The 18,495-nt window shown below is 42.8% G+C and overlaps 1 long non-coding RNA gene across 1 annotated transcript; it reads right to left on the bottom strand.

Moving 5' to 3' along the window:
• Positions 1 to 7,711: 7,711 nt before the first annotated feature.
• On the bottom strand, positions 7,712 to 18,333 carry LOC126994136 (uncharacterized). Its single transcript, XR_007748823.1, has 3 exons — positions 18,184 to 18,333; positions 17,485 to 17,697; positions 7,712 to 8,090 (listed from the first exon to the last, which is right to left on the bottom strand). It is a non-coding gene; the product is annotated as an uncharacterized LOC126994136 (long non-coding RNA).
• Positions 18,334 to 18,495: the final 162 nt, after the last annotated feature.

Below are 18,495 nucleotides of genomic sequence, written 5' to 3'. Positions count from 1 at the left end.
ATGATCAGCCGCACAGCCCTTTTCTGCACCCGCTCGAGTTGATGGCGTTGAGTGGCGTTGAGGGAAGATGACCAAGCAGGGGACGCGTACGTGAGCCGAGGGAGTATGAAGGTGGACTACAAACTCGCCAGCTCACGCACTGGTGTAGTGGTGTTCCCGGCTTCTTCAGTCTTCGGAGGAGGTATAGCTGGTATGTGGCTGGCTTTATGAGAGAACTGACGTGTTGGCCCCACATCAGTTTGTCGTCAGTGGTGAGGCCGAGGAGCTTGAAAGACTGAACCATCTGGAGGGGACGGCCGTCGATGGATACACAGGGAGGGGGGAGGGGGTCTGAGGAGGTGTGGATGTGCATTATTGTAGTCTTGTTGGTGTTGAGGGTGACTTTGTTGTCGGTTGTCCAAGTGTGGAGGCGGTCAAGGAGGAGCTGGAGGTGGCTGTAATCCGGGTTGTCGTTGTTGATGGTGGTGGCGAGGGTGGTGTCGTCCACATATTTCCACCGAGCACTGGTGTCCGTCATGGCGTCATTTACAAGCATCAGGAAGCATAATGGTCCCATCCTGGTCCCCTGAGGGACCCCACAGGTGAGGTGTTGAGGAGGGGAGGTCTCTCCCTGATGCCTTACGACCTGACTCCTGCGGGAGAGTCTTACAGTCCTTTCGGGAACGGCAAAACGAAAACGCGCACCAGGTTTGTTGGCTGGCGTACGAGAGCCAGGCGCCCGTCTTACACTGAAAGATTTACGCTCCCCAACGAGACCCGCACCGAACCTAAATCGTCGGCAATGTTGGTATAACTGGTCGGGCGAGGTTGGCGAGCGTGAGCGTGAAAACGTAAACAAAGTCACGTGATTTATCGGCGCGTACCATGAACTGTGCAGCGACCACTCGTTTTTCTCGAGATAAATCATGTTTTCAGCATTGCCTCGTCTCCAGGTAGAGTTGTGGGCATGCCTCAAAGCTGCGTGCGGCCTCTGTGTTTGTCCGCCTTACTTGTCCTTGAGTCTGTGGTGGGTAATAATAATAATGACAGGGCGAGTGTGACATCTCTGCTACCCGCAGTTTATCTTCCCAAAGTTTTCCTAGATACCCATTAGTTAGTCAGGCCAAAAGGGTGCATGAACAGCTGGGTGAGCTGCGTGTCGACTGATCAAGCTGAGATTCATACACGGACACAGGGATTTGCTGCTGAACCTGCTAACCAATGCACCAGTGTTTCTTTAATCTTCTCCTGGGCATTTTTGACATGCAGCCCTCCCAGCTGTTCACTCTCCTTTTCAGTGTGATAAAAAAGGGGGAGTAGAGGATAAAACACCCCAAGGATGAATATTTACAGTCTGGTAAATAGTTTAGCTCTGCCACTTCAAAATATCATCTACTCTTCCAAACTATGGGCAAAGGGCAAAAATAAATGCTCTTTAACCATAATATGAAAGTGTACATTATAAGTAACTAACCTAAGCAGACGTAACATAACCAAACCAAAACCAAAAGTGTTTTAATTATGTTTTACCATGTAGATATCATTACAAAATGAAAATTCTACAGTGTAGATACTTTTCCTTGTAGATAACAAGCCAAAGTATGGTGTAGATATTTTTGTTCTTGTAGATAACGAGCCAAAGTAGCACCACCTAACCACTGCACTGACAGTGCTGGCAGGGTTATATTAGGTTTGCTTAGATTAGTTAGTCTTCTTTAGTACTTCTATTGAACTACTTGTTTGTTTATTTTCTTCAAATTATAATGGTTTTGAGTATTATTAATCTGAAAACAGTAAGAAAAAAAAGCAGGGGATATTGTTTCTTCACTCAAGAATTGGATACTTGGGAAAACCTGGGAAAAGTAAACTGATGACTCCTGTCACACTAGCCATGTCCCAGGATAATTAGTTCTTACCAACAACCAGCTCTAGGGCCAGTGAGATGGAGATGAGCAATGAGGCCACATGCAGCTATAGCATATGCCCCCAACTCTACCTTTATTTATTTAGCTTGGGGTACACATCACAATGTCATCCACAAATATTATGGTCCACGGAGACTGCTGCCTGACCTCATCCGTCAGCCTGTACATCACTACTGAGAATGAACAGGCTTATTCTAGGTGTAGTCCAACCTCGACCAAACCTAACAACTGTGACCACTGCCCCGACTGTCCAGTGCACTGACAGTGCTGGTACGGTTATGTTAGGTTGCTTGGATTAGTTAGTTTTCTTTATTACTTATATTGAATTACTTATTTGTATATTTGTTCAAATTATAATGGTTTTGAGTATTATTAATCTAAAAATACTAAGAAATAAAATGGGGAATTGTTTCTTCACTCAAAGAAATGGATATTTGGGATAACCTGGGGAAAGTAAACTGATAACTCTCCTGTCATACTACCCATGTCCCAGGATAAATAGTTCTTACCAACAACCAGCCCTAGGGCCAATAAGATGGAGATGAGCAATGAGGCCACATGCCGCTCAAGCATATGCCCCCAACTTTACCTTTATTAATTTAGCATGGGGTAAAGAATTTGGGCCGGTCTTACAGTCCTTTCGGGAGCGGTAAAACGAAAACGCGCACCAGGTTTGTTGGCTGGCGTACGAGAGCCAGGCGCCCGTCTTACACTCAAAGATTTACGCTCCCCAACGAGACCCGCACCGAACCTAAATCGTCGGCAGTGTTGGTATAACTGGTCGAGCGTGAGCGTGAAAACGTAAACAAAGTCACGTGATTTCTCGGCGCGTACCATGAACTATACAGCGACCAAAGTCGTTTTTCTCGAGATAAATCATGTTTTCAGCATTACCTCGTCTCCAGGTAAAGTTGTGGGCATGCCTCAAAGCTGCGTGCGGCCTCTGTGTTTGTCCGCCTTACTTGTCCTTGAGTCTGTGGTGGGTAATAATAATAATGACAGGGCCAGTGTGATATTCCTGCTACCCACAGTTTATCTTCCCAAAGTTTTCCTAGATACCCATTAGTTGGTCAGCCCAAAAGGGTCCATGAACAGCTGGGTGAGCTGCGTGTCGACTAATCAAGCTGAGATTCATACACGGACACAGGGATTTGCTGCTGAACCTGCTAACCAATGTACCAGTGTTTCTTTAATCTTCTCCTGGGCATTTTTGACGTGCGGCCCTCCCAGCTGATCATTCTCCTTTTAAGTGTGATAAAAAAAGGGGGAGTAGAGGATAAAACACCCCAAGGACGAATATTTACAGTCTTTGGTAAATAGTTTAGCTCTGCCACTTCAAAATATCATGTACTCTTCCAAACTGTGGGCAAAGGGCAAAAATAAATGCTATTTAACCATAATATGAAGGTGTACATTATAAGTAACTAACCTAAGCAGACGTAACATAACCAAACCAAAACCAAAAGTGTTATAATTAGTTTTACCATGTAGATATCATTGCAAAATAAAATTTCTACGGTGTAGATACTTTCCCTTGTAGATAACAAGCCAAAGTAGCACCACCTAACCACTGCAGCCACCGCCCCGACTGTCCAGTGCACTGACAGTACTTTTTTTTTGACAGCTCAAGGGCACAAAAAAGTAAACATTAATAAAAAAAAAGCCCGCTACTCGCTGCTCCTAAAAAGAATCCAAAGAGGTGGCCGAAAGATAAGTCAGTTTCGGGAGGAGAGGTGTCCTGATACCCTCCTCTTGAAAGAGTTCAAGTCGTAGGCAGGAGGAAATACAGATGAAGGAAGATTGTTCCAGAGTTTACCAGCGTGAGGGATGAAAGAGTGAAGATGCTGGTTAACTCTTGCATAAGGGGTTTGGACAGTATAGGGATGAGCATGAGTAGAAAGTCGAGTGCAGCGGGGCCGCGGGAGGGGGGGAGGCATGCAGTTAGCAAGTTCAGAAGAGCAGTCAGCGTGGAAATATCGATAGAAGATAGAAAGAGAGGCAACATTGCGGCGGAATTTAAGAGGTAGAAGACTATCAGTATGAGGAGGAGAGCTGATGAGACGAAGAGCCTTTGCCTCCACTCTGTCCAGAAGAGCTGTGTGAGTGGAGCCCCCCCACACATGAGATGCATACTCCATACGAGGGCGGACAAGGCCCCTGTATATGGACAGCAACTGTGCAGGGGAGAAGAACTGGCGGAGACGGTACAGAACGCCCAGCCTCGAGGAAGCTGATTTAGTAAGAATTGAGATATGAAGTTTCCAGTTGAGATTTTGAGTTAAGGATAGACCGAGGATGTTTAGTGTTGAGGAAGGTGATAGCTGGGTGTTGTCAAAGAATAGGGGATAGTTGTTTGGAAGATTGTGTCAAGTGGATAGGTGGAGAAACTGTGTTTTTGAGGCGTTGAAGGACACCAGGTTCTTCTTGCCCCAATCGGAAATAATAGTAAGGTCTAAGGCTAAGCGTTCTGCAGCCTCCAGCCTTGAGTCGTTAAGTTCCTGAAGGGTGGGTCTTCTATTAAAAGAAGTTGAATAATGCAGAGTGGAATCATCGGCGTAGGAATGGATAGGACAGTTCGTTTTGGAAAGAAGATCATCAATGAACAACAGAAAAAGAGTGGGAGATAGGACAGAACCCTGTGGGACACCACTGTTAATAGATTTAGGGGAAGAACAGTGACCGTCTACCACGGCAGAAATAGAACGGTCAGAAAGGAAACTGGAGATAAAGGTACAGAGAGAAGGATAGAAACCGTAGGAGGTAGTTTAGAAAGCAAAGATTTGTGCCAGACCCTATCAAAAGCTTTTGATATGTCCAGCGCAATAGCAAAAGTTTCACCGAAACGGCTAAGAGAGGATGACCAAGAGTCAGTTAAGAAGGCTAGGAGATCACCAGTAGAACGCCGCTTGCGGAACCCATACTGGCGATCAGATAGAAGGTCAGAAGTGGAAAGGTGCTTTTGAATCTTCCGGTTAAGATTGATTCAAAGCTTTAGATAGACAAGAAAGTAAAGCAATAGGACGGTAGTTTGAGGGATTGGAGCGGTCACCCTTCTTAGGTACAGGCTGTGTGAAGGCATACTTCCAGCAAGAAGGAAAGGTAGATGTTGACAGGCAGAGGCGAAAGAGTTTGACCAGGCAGGGTGACAGCACGGAGGCACAGTGTTTAAGGACAATAGGAGGCACTCCATCAGGTCCATAAGCCTTCTGAGGATTGAGGCCAGAGAGGGCATAGAAAACATCATTTTGAAGAATCTTTATAACAGGCATAAAGGAGTCAGAGGGGGGATGAGTAGGAGGAATATGCCCAGAATCGTCCAGAGTGGAGTTTTAGAAAAGTTTGAGAGAGAGTTCAGCCTTAGAGATAGATGAGACGGCAGTGTTGCCGTCAGGACTGAGGAGTGGAGGGAAAGATGAAGAAGTGAAGTTGGAGGAGATGTTTTGGCTAGATGCCAGAAGTTACGGGAAGAGTTAGAGAAAGCAAGGTTTTGACATTTTCTATTAATGAAAGAATTTTTGGTTAGTCGGAGAATAGATTTGGCACGATTACGGGCAGAAATGTAAAGTTCATAATTAGCATTAGTTTGAAGGCTCTGGTATCTTTTGTGAGCTACCTCTCTATCATTGACAGCACGAGAACAAGCGTGATTAAACCAAGGCTTTTTAGCGTGAGGAGTAGAGAAAGAACGAGGAATGTATGCCTCCATTCCAGAGACAATCACCTCTGTGATGCGCTGAGCACACACAGAGGGGTCTCTATCCTGGAAGCAATAATCCTTCCACGGGAAATCGGAAAAGTACATCCTCAGGTCGTCCCACCGAGCTGAAGCAAAATGCCAGAAGCATCGCCTCTTCGGTGGGTCCAGAGGATGTACAGGAGCGATAGGACAGGATGCAGAAATAAGATTGTGATCGGAGGAGCCCAACGGAGAGAACAGTTTGACAGAATAAGCAGAAGGGTTTGAGGTAAGGAAGAGGTCTAGAATATTGGGCCGATCTCCAAGACGTATGTATATGTTCGTGTTGTATGTACTATTAAGACTGACTTGGAAATTGATGTAAGAATATAAATTAATAAACATTAGAAATAAAGAATTTTCAAGTGTTTTCTGTGTGTGTGTCAGAGAGAGAGAATGTGTAGAGGAAAATACTATTACTACTGTTCTAATTCTTGTTCTTCTTATGCTATTCCTCTTATTATCACTTCCTCCTCCTTCTTCCTCCTTTGTCTTCTTGCTGTTGACTCAAATCTGCAAAACAAATACAAATTTTATCAATATAAGGAAATGGGAGATAGGAAATGCTAATAATGACCAACTAGACTCCCTTACTAATAATAATAATAGCTATGATAATGAACGACCCCTCTCTCTCTCTCCCTCTCTCTCTCGTGTAATAACATGCAACACGATTGACTCCTTTAAAAACAAGCTCGACCGTCACTTCCTTGAACTTAATATTAACTAGAATAGAAAAGCAACGTTTTGGAGCCATCTGATTAATGTAGAATCACTTAGGTTTAAGGACAGACCACCTAGTCTGGACCATGGGGTCTGTGTGGTCTGATTTTCTATGTATGTAGTCTCTCTCTCTCTCTCTCTCTCTCTCTCTCTCTCTCTCTCTCTCTCTCTCTCTCTCTCTCTCTCTCTCTCTCTCTCTCTCTCTCTCTCTCTCTCTCTCACCAACCTTCCCATAAGCTAGGAAGGGAAGGGACAGAAAGGGTCACTTTGGCACTGTAAGCAGGCACTCACTGGCACTAAAATAACATGAACAAGACTTAGGGGACTTAACTGCTAAGACTGGACTCTGGAGCCATCCCTAAGAGCTGAAGGACTGGGTGTAATGAAAGACAATGTTCCCTATTGTACACCTTGCAGAATAGATTGGGATAGATAGATTAAGTTATTTTTATCCTCTCCTGTCTCTCTCTTTCTTCATTCCTTTCCTGTTGAAGTAATAAAAATATATAAAAATAAAAATGAACTGCAATAGATATACATGAAATTTTAGAATGGACAAAAATGGTGTTGATGCATGTTTCACCTCCACCACACAACACCACTAGACACCGATTTTTCATCACCACTGCCTTCAACACTGCCACACCACTAAAGATGCATATTTACAACACCATTAGGTATAGAGATCATCACCACCAGGACTATAACACCAATTTTCATTACCACCAACACAAGTACCTCCACCATCAACACCAGAACCTCTAAAAATGCCTATATTTCACCACCACTGCCATCAACACCTCCACAAAGGCTATCAACACCAATTTTCATCACCACCATTACAGTAAACACCGTTCACCACCACTCATCACCGTTTAAAAGAGGCTAGTTTTCAACACCACCACAGACTGACATCACCACCACTTCATCACTACACACCAGCACCCCTAACAATGCTTCTCATCACTGTCATTAACACTTTCAACACCACCACCACCACTCAGGACTAATTTTGGCGGATATTTTGGGGGTCTAGAAGGCATCCTCAGGTGGGGGAAATTTTTGAAAACCCAGCACTCTTCGGGGCATTTGGAGGCCGATGCAGAAGATATTTGGGAATCTCTATCCAGCCCCAGGAATTACAACCCTGCCACTGAAAACACCGCGGGCCCACCACCAGGCCACTGACCAAAGCCTGCTGCTGCTATAGGCTAGGACATAAAAAAGATAATAATAATAATAATAGTAATAATAATAATAAATAATTGACACAAAAAGTGACCACCAGTGCAAGATGGGGGTTTGGGTCCCTCCCACCACAACAGACAGTCTTTTCAGTCACCGCTGAGTGGCCCAACACTACCCACATGCTGTCCTGGTGCACGCCTGTCAACCCAGACTCTAGATTCTCTCTCTAAAAGAGGGGATCAGAGGTGAGCCAGGCAAGGTGGCGCCACTATAAACATTTCCCTGCACTATAGAGGGCTGACGCTGGCTGATGGGACTCACCACCAAGAAAGACTACCACACCAAGAGGCAGAAAAAAAATACTGCTGACACATTACTATAGCCGCCACCGCCACTGCAGCCCTCCGCCCTCCATTCCCTAAGGCTGGAGACGGGTCTGAAGATCCCCGGCACTGGCGGTGGGCTGGGCAGCCTGGGGTCTTGTGGCCTGGTGTTGGCACTGGGCTGCTGCTGCTCCCAAGGTCTGGTGATGCTGAGGCCTGGAGAGCGAGGAAGGACTTGGTAAGTTATGAAAGAAACAAGATGGATGGCTGGGTATAAGCAAAGTGATGATACACATTTCCAAAAGCCAAGAAATGCAAGTAAATAATAACTAAATGATGGAATTTGTAAACACATAAACAGACAGACATATATCAGAGTTGCTTTGATTTAAATTATGTGATTTAATCTATTACAGGACAAATATTAAAAAGCATAAGAAAGATTATCATTAGAAAGGAAATCGTGATCTTTTCCTACCCTGATTTTTCATATATATATATATATATATATATATATATATATATATATATATATATATATATATATATATATATATATATATATATATATATATATATATATATATATACACAGATAAACATAGATAAATATTATTACAGAGATAAAAGGCTATAGTTTGAAGGGCTTAACACACACACACATACACACACACACACACACACACACACACACACAAAGACGGAGACGGGATCACACGAGCGTAAGCCCAGGCCCTGTAAAATTACAACTAGGTAAATACAACTAGGTAAATACAACTAGGTAAATACACACACACATCTTTTTTGAAAATGCAAATTGGAGTGGGCTGTACAAAGCCAAAAGTACCCAAGACAAGTGGGAGGAGTTTTTAAAGCTGTACAAAGAAGCCGAGAATAGATATGTCCCTGAGGTAACCAAAAAGGACGTTGGTAAAAAGCAGGGATGGCCCGAGCGGGGGGGGGGTGGGGGGGGTCACCCCCCCCCCAATGTTTGGTCGGAGTTGGTCAAAAAGTCCTAGTGAGTTGGTCAAAAATTTGAGTTTTTTTTTTTTTTTTTATTTATTATTTTTTTTTTTTTTAGGCAGGAATGGCCACAGGCGGGGAGGGATCAGGGAGCATGGATGGCCCGACTGCGTTATTCGGAACTGTATACTGGCTCAGTATCATCACTCTTGAACCAGCCTCCTGCAGGGGTTAGCGCTGGCTATGTTTGGGTGATCCTCCAAATCCTTCCATGCACATTATGTGCTCCAGGTGGAGTAGATGGTGACATGTGGATAGCTTTAAGACACTCGGCAGTGAATAAGGGTTTGCCTGTAGACTGTAGTAGGGCTGGAACTCGGCACCCCGAGAACGTAACCACAACACGCTCACCACTCACCCCACCTCCTGCTTTTATTTGACCATCTGAGGTCACCTCCGAGGGTCAAATCAAAGTTTAAGGGTTTTTTCTTTTATTTAAGAGAGTGATGGTCCAGGAGGAAGCCCTGGGAACAGTGGGAAGGATCAGATCAGGGTCCATTCGGAGCAGGGATGGTCCAGCCAGGCCTCAACTGAGCTCTTATTAATAGGTGGTCAAATATTTTAGAGAAGGTAAAAAAAATTTAAAACTTTTTTAGGTAAGCATGGGCCTCTATGGCCCAAGCAGAAGGCGACAGGGCGTTATATATATATATATATATATATATATATATATATATATATATATATATATATATATATATATATATATATATATATATATATATTTGTGTGTGTGTGCTGTTGTTAGAAAGAAATAAAAAAAACATGAAAAATGTCGCCTAGTGAATACAAAGTAATTAATTATTTCAACGTGACTAGTCCCACCCACTTTTTTTCCTAGTTTTGAGTCAAACTGGGATGGTGCGGGGAACAGGTAGCCTGAGCGGCTGCCGGCTGAGGTACGGCAGGGTACAGGCCTATCTTGTACCTGGGTACCCCAGTCCCCGCACTAATGTTTGCTCTGACTCTGAGCCTCTTGAGTTGGTCAAAAATACTCATTGAGTTGGTCTGAGCCGCTGAGCAAGGAGAGCGAGGCCGAGACGGGTCACAATAGGGAGGATATTCCCCAATGTTTACTCTGTCCGCATAGGCAGGTTCGAACCTCGATGGCCTGGCCCGATCCCAGCCTCCCGGCACCAAGCAACCCCCCTCCGGTCATTCAGTGAACCGCCACTTTTTGTTATAGTTTTGCGAATTTTGAGATGTGCAATAAGCGTAAGTAATTATTTGACAAGCTTTCTGGTCCGAAATCACTGAACGTGTGATTCGCTGCGCTGGTCGCTGCGACGCTGTTAAAATGCTCCCAAGATGTCAACACCGATAACAGCACGTGACTCAAGCCCAGCGATCCGGCTGAGGAAAATGGCACCACGTAATGGAGGAAACAACTTGGTGTGATGCTTGGAGCCAGGCTATGTGACGCTACCTAATTCATATGTTGCAGGTAAGGCTTGAGGCTTCTCAAGTATCTATTAATTTAGTTTTATGTATCATGCCCAAAGGGCCAGAGACTATAGGCTAGCACTGTTTTACTGTGTAGCAAATGTACATGCTTACAATGGTGAAGGTGTTAATATTATTAATAAGCCGTGCGTAACGCATTATGCACTTGCCTTGTGCCCTTGTTGTGCTTACTGTAAGTACTCTGTAGCACTAGCTTGTAGGCATGTGAAAAAAATGACTGGATGTATAATGCGTGGTAGGTAGGTAGTGGTATAGTCACGCTGTGTGGCTGACTGCCTGTGCATGCCATATTGCCAGTGCAACTGACAACTATACGGTCTGTACCGTACAGTTGTCTGGCAATATGGCACGCACAGCGTGACTGTACCACCGTCTACTACGAATTATACATCCAGTCATATTATTTCACATGCCTACAAGCTATACCTAACTGTTAACATTGTTGATTTATTGGCATAGATAATATATTATACATTCAGGGGAGAGTGTTTCGGTACTTGATAAGTTTGTCAAAGTAAAATATTGAGAAAATCAGGGCCAATATCAGGGAACCACTGTGATGAGTCTGTGACCCATAGACAGTCTATTTTACTCCCAAAATGGTGGTAGTCTAGAGGTACCTATGGACAGTAGACTAGATTTATTTATTTCAAGGATACACTAATTATTTTGTTTCTGATACACTTATTTTGTTTCTAGTCTTGTTTTATGCCATTGACAGCTAGTCTTGTTTTATACCAAAGTATTACACTAGTATATTAATATTATATTATATATGTTCAAATCTCTTTTGATACCGATTTTTTTCAACTTAGGTAATTAATTTATGCCATTATTTTTATTTATTTCCTTGCTTGTACAGTTTCTACAAGCATTATAATTCTTAAATGAAGTCTTAGTCTTGCATGGGGTGGGGTCTGACTGGCAAGACCAGTCCTCTGCCATTTGTTGAGTACATGTACATCTTAAATTATTTACTTGTATTCCCAGAAATACTGTAACAATGAAAATATTTGCAGCTTGCCATAAAGTTCACATGTTCATACGTGTAGTTTCTTTGTACCTGCTTAGTTGATCAAACATAACACTTACCAGCAAAGACAAAGTTCAGACAAAACTGGCCTTACAAAGTTACTTCACAAGTTCACCTGCTCCACTAACGACAAACCCCTTGAGCCATAAGCCATTACTGGCAGTGGCAGCAACACAACAGTAACAATATCAACAAATGACACTTTAGACAAGGGTACGCAGAATGACTTAATGACCCTGGGAGAGCAGCCGCCCCCATGACCAAAATTATTATACTCTTAAATGCAAATGAAAAGCATCTGAGACTCATAAATGTCCCTACTTAGGCCTTAAAAATGCCCCTAAAAAAGGTGAGTTTTAAAAAAAAACCCGCTGAATGGCTCGCTTCGCTCGCCAGTTTGGAGTTGGTCATAAAATGACTGAGTTGGTCATAGTTTACCTTACCCCCCCCCAACTGCATTCCCTTCGGGCCATCCCTGGTAAAAAGGAGTGGTTTAACAAAAGATGCGAGGCAGCTAGAAAAAGAAAGGAGGAAGCCTGGAAGGGATGGAGGAGACGAGGAAGAATCAACGCATGGAACAATTTCAAACAAGCAAGGAATGGATATACAAAGATTAGAAGAGAAGAAAAACGGAAATATGAAAAAGATATAATCGACAAATGCAAAGACCAACCTAAATTATTTTATAGACATGTGAACGGCAAATTAAAGAATTGAGAAACAATCGATAAACTGAAAATGGATGGAACTACATATGAAGACCCAGCAGAGATGGCACAAGTGATGAACAATAGCTTTCATAGAGTTTTCACAAAGGAAGACGAATTCGTACAACCACCGGGCCAGGAAAGAGGAAGGGTTATGCAGGAGATACAGTTAACGGTGCAGGAGGTCAAGGAAAGCTTGAGCAAGCTGGATGTAAGAAAGGCGACAGGGCCGGATGAAGTATCAGGGTGGATCCTGAAAGAATGTAGTGAGCAACTCCCTGAGTGAAGGAAGGGTACCACAAGATTGGAAGAGAGCAAACATAGTACCAATTTATAAAGGAGGAGAGAGTGAGGACCCATTAAATTACAGACCGGTATCACTCACTAGTGTGGTTGCGAAGATATGCGAGAGGCTAGTTAAAAACAGGTGGTCGGAGGTTTTTGGTGAGAGAATTATCTCGGATTGCCAGTTTGGATTCAGGAGAGATCGTGTGTCACCAACTTTTTATGTTACTACTCAAGGGTGACATATTTAATACAAGAGAGAGATGGCTGGGGGGATGGAGTGTACCTGGATTTGAAAAAGGTATTCGACAAAGTACCACACAGAAGACTAATTTGGAAAATTAAAAATAGGGGTGGAGTGGGTGATGGACTGATTAAGTGGCTGGAGGACTTCCTACCTAACAGGGAAATGAGGACAATAATCAAGGACAAGGCTTCCAATTGGTGCCCAGTGAGGAGTGGGGTCCCACAAGGTTTGGTGCTGGCGCCAATAATGTTTGCTGTTTATATAAATGATATGGTGGAAGGAGTGACCAGCTATGTGAGTGTTTGCAGATTATGCAAAGCTATTGAGACGAGTCAATGATGTGAAAGACTGTGAGGCATTGCAGAGGGACCTGGACAAAATATGGGAGTGGAGTGGTACATGGCAGATGTAATTCAACCTTGGGAAATGTAAAAGAGTTTGGTAGGAGTGGTAGAAGATGTGAATATGATTATAAGATGGGAAGTGAGATAATATGCAGAGGAATGGAAGAAAAAGATTTGGGAGTGACTATCTCAGAGAACATGTCACCGGACAAACACATCAACAGGATAACGGGACAAACTATGAATTTGCTGAAGAACATAAGGACGGCATTTGTGTATTTGGACGAAGAGATGATGAAGAAAATAATAGTTACAATGATAAGGCCAAGGTTGGAGTATGCAGCAGTGGTCTGGTCTCCTCATGAAAAGAAGAATATAAGAAAGCTGGAAAGAGCACAGAGAATGGCAACTAAGATAACATAACAACATAAGAACATAGGAGTCTGCAAGAGGCCGGTAGGCCTGTACGAGGCAGCTCCTCTGAACCTAAGCTCCCGTGTATCTAACTCCACCTAATAATCGCTGTCCATGAATTTATCCAATCTATTTTTGAATGTGACAATTGTATTGGCACTCACCACATGACTGCTAAGCCTATTCCACTCATCCACCACCCTGTTTGTAAACCAATTTTTGCCCATGTCCCTGTTGAATCTGAATTTATCCAGTTTAAACCCATTACTTTGTGTCCTACCCGGTTCTCTTACCAACAAAACCTTATGAATGTCTCCCTTATTAAAGCCCATCATCCATTTATAAACCTCTATCATGTCTCCACGCACCCTTCGCCTTTCTAGAGAATGCAAGTTTAACTGTTTGAGTCTTTCCTCGTATGGCAAGTTTCTCAACCCCTGAATCATCTTAGTCATCCTCCTCTGCACCGATTCTAACATTCTGATATCCATTATATAGTAAGGTGACCAGAACTGAACAGCATAGTCAAGATGAGGTCTAACTAATGCTAAATATAGTTTGAGGAAGACTTCGGCGCTTCTGTTGCTTACGCTCCTTGAAATTAATCCCAGCACCCTATTTGCTCGATTTCTAGCTTGAATGCATTGTGCCCTTGGACGGAGATCAGAGATAGTACCGGAACTTAGGGATCGGACTTACGAGGAGAGACTCAATAGCATGGGACTCACAACCCTGGAGAGAAGAAGAGAAAGAGGAGACTACTACGAAGTACACGAAGTACTACGAAGTACTATGAAGTACACCAAAACACTACGAAGTATTATGAAGTACACCAAAACACTATGAAGTACTATGAAGTACACCCAAACACTACGAAGTATTATGAAGTACACCAAAACACTACGAAGTACTATGAAGTACACCAAAACACTACGAAGTATTATGAAGTACACCAAAACACTACGAAGTACTATGAAGTACACCAAAACACTACGAAGTATTATGAAGTACACCCAAACACTACGAAGTATTATGAAGTACACCAAAACACTACGAAGTACTATGAAGTACACCAAAACACTATGAAGTACTATGAAGTACACCAAAACACTACGAAGTACTATGAAGTACACCGAAACACTATGAAGTACTATGAAGTACACCAAAACACTACGAAGTACTATGAAGTACACCAAAACACTACGAAGTACTATGAAGTACACCGAAACACTATGAAGTACTATGAAGTACACCAAAACACTACGAAGTACTATGAAGTACACCGAAACACTATGAAGTACTGTGAAGTACACCAAAACACTACGAAGTACTATGAAGTACACCGAAACACTATGAAGTACTATGAAGTACACCAAAACACTACGAAGTACTATGAAGTACACCAAAACACTATGAAGTACACCGAAACACTACGAAGTACTATGAAGTACACCAAAACACTATGAAGTACTATGAAGTACACCAAAACACTACGAAGTACTATGAAGTACACCAAAACACTATGAAGTACACCAAAACACTATGAAGTACTATGAAGTACACCGAAACACTACGAAGTATTATGAAGTACACCAAAACACTATGAAGTACTATGAAGTACACCAAAACACTATGAAGTACACCAAAACACTACAAAGTACTATGAAGTACACCAAAACACTATGAAGTACTATGAAGTACACCAAAACACTATGAAGTACACCGAAACACTACGAAGTATTATGAAGTACACCAAAACACTATGAAGTACACCGAAACACTATGAAGTACTATGAAGTACACCAAAACACTATGAAGTACACCGAAACACTACGAAGTATTATGAAGTACACCAAAACACTATGAAGTACTATGAAGTACACCAAAACACTATGAAGTACTATGAAGTACACCAAAACACTATGAAGTACTATGAAGTACACCAAAACACTATGAAGTACTATGAAGTACACCAAAACACTATGAAGTACTATGAAGTACACCAAAACACTACGAAGTACTATGAAGTACACCAAAACACTACGAAGTACTATGAAGTACACCAAAACACTATGAAGTACTATGAAGTACACCAAAACACTATGAAGTACTATGAAGTACACCAAAACACTATGAAGTACTATGAAGTACACCGAAACACTATGAAGTACTATGAAGTACACCAAAACACTATGAAGTACTATGAAGTACACCAAAACACTATGAAGTACTATGAAGTACTATGAAGTACACCAAAACACTATGAAGTACACCGAAACACTACGAAGTACTATGAAGTACTATGAAGTACACCAAAACACTATGAAGTACACCGAAACACTACGAAGTACTATGAAGTACTATGAAGTACACCAAAACACTATGAAGTACACCGAAACACTACGAAGTACTATGAAGTACTATGAAGTACACCAAAACACTACGAAGTACTATGAAGTACACCAAAACACTATGAAGTACACCGAAACACTACGAAGTACTATGAAGTACGCCAAAACACTATGAAGTACTATGAAGTACACCAAAACACTATGAAGTACTATGAAGTACACCGAAACACTACGAAGTACTATGAAGTACACCAAAACACTACGAAGTACTATGAAGTACACCAAAACACTATGAAGTACTATGAAGTACACCAAAACACGCTGATTTCTTATCAATTCGGGACGGCTTCTGAATTTGGGGTGAAATTTTTTTTTGGCGCAAGTTGAAATTTTTCTCCCGAAGTGTTTTTGAACCCGAATTGATGCCGATTTGATTCACGAAGTACTACGAAGCTCCCGAAGCTAGCCGAATTCAACCCGAATTTGAAAATTTCAAATTCGGGACCGATTCGGGCTCTGTGGGACCGGGGGGTTATGAAGAAAGACTGGAGAAATTGGGACTTACAACACTGGAGAGAAGGAGAGGGAACTAATACAGGATACAAGAGGGATTGGAGAAATTGGACGGAAGATTTAGTGGTATGTGACAGAAGTGTGACAAGAGGGGATGGTAAGAAATTGAAGAAGAGCGACTGTAGGAGAGACGTCAATAAATACAGTTTTCCATACAGAAGCACAACAACATGGAACGGACTTGACGAGGAGACTGTGTGTGCAAAAACGATTCATGAATTTAAAGCCAAACTGGAAAATTAAGCGTTATAGAGACGGGACAGCACGAGCCTAATACTGCTCTTTTCCTGTATTTCACAACTAGGTAAGCTAGGTAAATACCTAATACTAATACTAATGTACGAATTGTGAAATAAAATGGAAGAAGTAGATAACAAGTCCCCTTATGCAAGAGTTAACCAGCATCTCCATTCTTTCGTCCCCCTTCACTGGTAAACTCTGGAACAGCCTTCCTTCTTCTGTATTTCCTCCTGCCTAGGACTTGACCTCTTTCAAGAAGTGTATCAAGACGCCTCTCCACCCAAAACTGACCTCTCTTTTGGCTACTCTGTACTTTCTACTTTTGTGGAAGCGGCGAGTAGCGGGCTTTTTTTTTCTATTCTTTTTGTTGCCCTTGAGCCGCATCCTTAGATGTAAAAAAAAAGAGAGAGAGAGAGAGAGAGAGAGAGAGAGAGAGAGAGAGAGAGAGAGAGAGAGAGAGAGAGAGAGAGAGAGAGAGAGAGAGAGAGAGAGAGAGAGAGAGAGAGAGAGAGAGAGAGAGAAAAAAGGAAGATGCATGAGAGACATTACACCAAAATAATAATTAAAAAAAAATGCTAACCTAACTTAAGCTATTCCAGAGTGAGTATGGCCACAGAAACTCGCCTTGCAGCTCTCGGTAGCTTTCTCACTTTCTGTGTGCCCGCGGCCTTACACTCGCAGCCCGAAATCAGCCCCCTAAAAAGCCCCAAACCAGCCCATTCTTAAGCCCATAGCGACCTGACGACTCCTTCTCAGCCCCTTTCCTTCCCCTCTACTCCTTTCAGCCCCCTCAGGCACCGAAATCAGCCCCAAAAATTACCCTTCACATTTTTTGTCTCTCAGCACTGATAGTAACCTTACAGTCTTATCCCTGCCCTCTCGCCCCTAAAAACAGCCTCTTCAGACCCCAATCAGCCGCAATCACCCACCTCTTAGATCGGCGAGTGCTACTCTGTCTCCTAGGCTAGGGTGACCCGTACTTGATCTTGAGGTTGCAGGCGGGTTCGATCTTAGTATAGGTTATGTCATGCAGCTCAGCCTGGGACAGTCCTGGGTTAGCTTGGAGGTGGAGTGTGACGCGCCGACGCAGCTCCTCGGGAAGTTGCCAGTGACGAGACTCCGAGGGTGACCGAGATCTTGACCTATGGGGTAAGGGAGGGGTTAGGAGGGGGGTTGGGTGAAAGGAGGGGAGGAGAAGGAAGGAAGGGAAGGGAAGGGGGAGGTTGAAGAAGAAAACAAATAAGAAAAAGAAAATATATGAAAAGAAAATTTATATTATAAAGAAAGAAAAAAAATTAAAGAAGAAGATGAGGAGGAGGAAAGGGAGGAAGGGGAGGGAAGAAGGATATAATTATAAATATGAAATAGTTTACTATATATATATATAGATATATATATATATATATATATATATATATATATATATATATATATATATATATATATATATATATATATATATATATATATATATATAAACTGTGTAAGTATCTCTCTCTCTCTCTCTCTCTCTCTCTCTCTCTCTCTCTCTCTCTCTCTCTCTCTCTCTTCTATGCCTCTTCTAACCCTTCCTCCTCCTCCTCCTCCTCCTCCTCCTCCACAGCTGTGCTTCCTACGTCTCCTCTTACGGGAGTCCCGATGCTGTAAGGAATCCACTTCTGTGTCCACTCCAGACAGCTGGTATCCACTCTTGGGGGTCAGGTTGTGGACGGTGGCTGTGTGACCTCCGACCCGCATGTGGTGACCTGTTGTGACCTGCACACGTTGTGGTTCATCTGACCTGTGGATGTGGGGACTTTAATTTTTTTTGGAGAGAGAGAGAGAGAGAGAGAGAGAGAGAGAGAGAGAGAGAGAGAGAGAGAGAGAGATGCGTATGATGCCCTCTAGCCCCCCAAAAGCAGCCAAAAGTACAGGCCTGAGATGAAATGTGAAAAAGAGCG

The sequence above is a fragment of the Eriocheir sinensis genome, unplaced genomic scaffold, assembly GCF_024679095.1.
Source record: "Eriocheir sinensis breed Jianghai 21 unplaced genomic scaffold, ASM2467909v1 Scaffold727, whole genome shotgun sequence".
NCBI lineage: Eukaryota > Metazoa > Arthropoda > Malacostraca > Decapoda > Varunidae > Eriocheir > Eriocheir sinensis.
The sequence above is the reverse complement of the archived record's forward strand: the minus strand, read 5'-3'. Positions and strand labels throughout refer to the sequence as shown.